Consider the following 1,026-nt stretch of genomic DNA (forward strand, 5'->3'; position numbering starts at 1 on the left):
TAGAGGATTCCTCTTTCTTTTCTTGTTTTCTTCTCTTTCATATGAGCAGGAACAAGGAAAAAGGCACTCTTGTTGAAATAGATCCTGAACCTGAAAGGACTCTGAAGAGAAAACTAAGAGAAGCTAAATTACAACAGTCCAGAAGTAACCTTTCAGAAATTTTCGAACAAGAGAAGGAGATGGCAGCCGAACCCAATAATGATAATGCAAGAAGGATGCTTGGTGACTTTACCAAACCCACGTCCAAATTTGATGGAAGAAGCATCTCCATTCCTGCCATTGGAGCAAACAATTTTGAGCTGAAACCTCAGCTAGTTGCCTTAATACAACAAAACTGCAAGTTTTATGGACTTCCATCTGAAGATCCTTATCAGTTTTAACTGAGTTCTTGCAGATCTGTGAGACTGTTAAGATGAATGGAGTAGATCCTGAAGTCTACAGGCTCATGCTTTTCCCTTTTGCAGTAAGAGACAGAGCTAGAATATGGTTGGATTCACAACCTAAGGATAGCCTGGACTCCTGGGATAAGCTGGTCACTGCCTTCTTGGATAAATTCTTTCCTCCTCAAAAGCTGAGCAAGCTTAGAGTGGATGTTCAGACCTTAAAACAAAAAGATGGTGAATCCCTCTATGAAGCTTGGGAAAGATACAAGCAGTTGACCAAAAGGTGTCCATCTAACATGTTTTCAGAATGGACCATATTAGATATATTCTATTATGGTCTATCTGAGTTTTTGAAAATGTCATTGGACCATTCTGCAGGTGGATCCATTCACCTAAAGAAAACGCCTGCAGAAGCTCAAGAACTAATCGACATGGTTGCAAATAACCAATTCATGTACACTTCTGAGAGGAATTCCATGGATAATGGGACACTGACAAATGAATTTTTGCCGGTATAGAAATTTTTCAAGTAATCAATCGTAGTATAGTCTAAACCGACGCAAAATCCATCATCAAACAAATCTACAATCTATAATCGAGAGTATTAGTCCCGAGTCGTTCTTCCCTAGGAATGCTACAAGGA

General features: G+C 39.4%; 1 non-coding gene across 1 annotated transcript; it reads right to left on the minus strand.

Annotated features, from left to right (window-relative positions):
* Positions 1–577: 577 nt before the first annotated feature.
* Positions 578–681, minus strand: LOC112719515 (small nucleolar RNA R71). Its single transcript, XR_003161814.1, has one exon. It is a non-coding gene; the product is annotated as a small nucleolar RNA R71 (small nucleolar RNA).
* Between the last annotated feature and the right edge of the window lie 345 nt (positions 682–1,026).

The sequence above is a fragment of the Arachis hypogaea genome, chromosome 10 (assembly GCF_003086295.3).
Source record: "Arachis hypogaea cultivar Tifrunner chromosome 10, arahy.Tifrunner.gnm2.J5K5, whole genome shotgun sequence".
In the NCBI taxonomy this organism is placed as follows: Eukaryota; Viridiplantae; Streptophyta; class Magnoliopsida; order Fabales; family Fabaceae; genus Arachis; species Arachis hypogaea.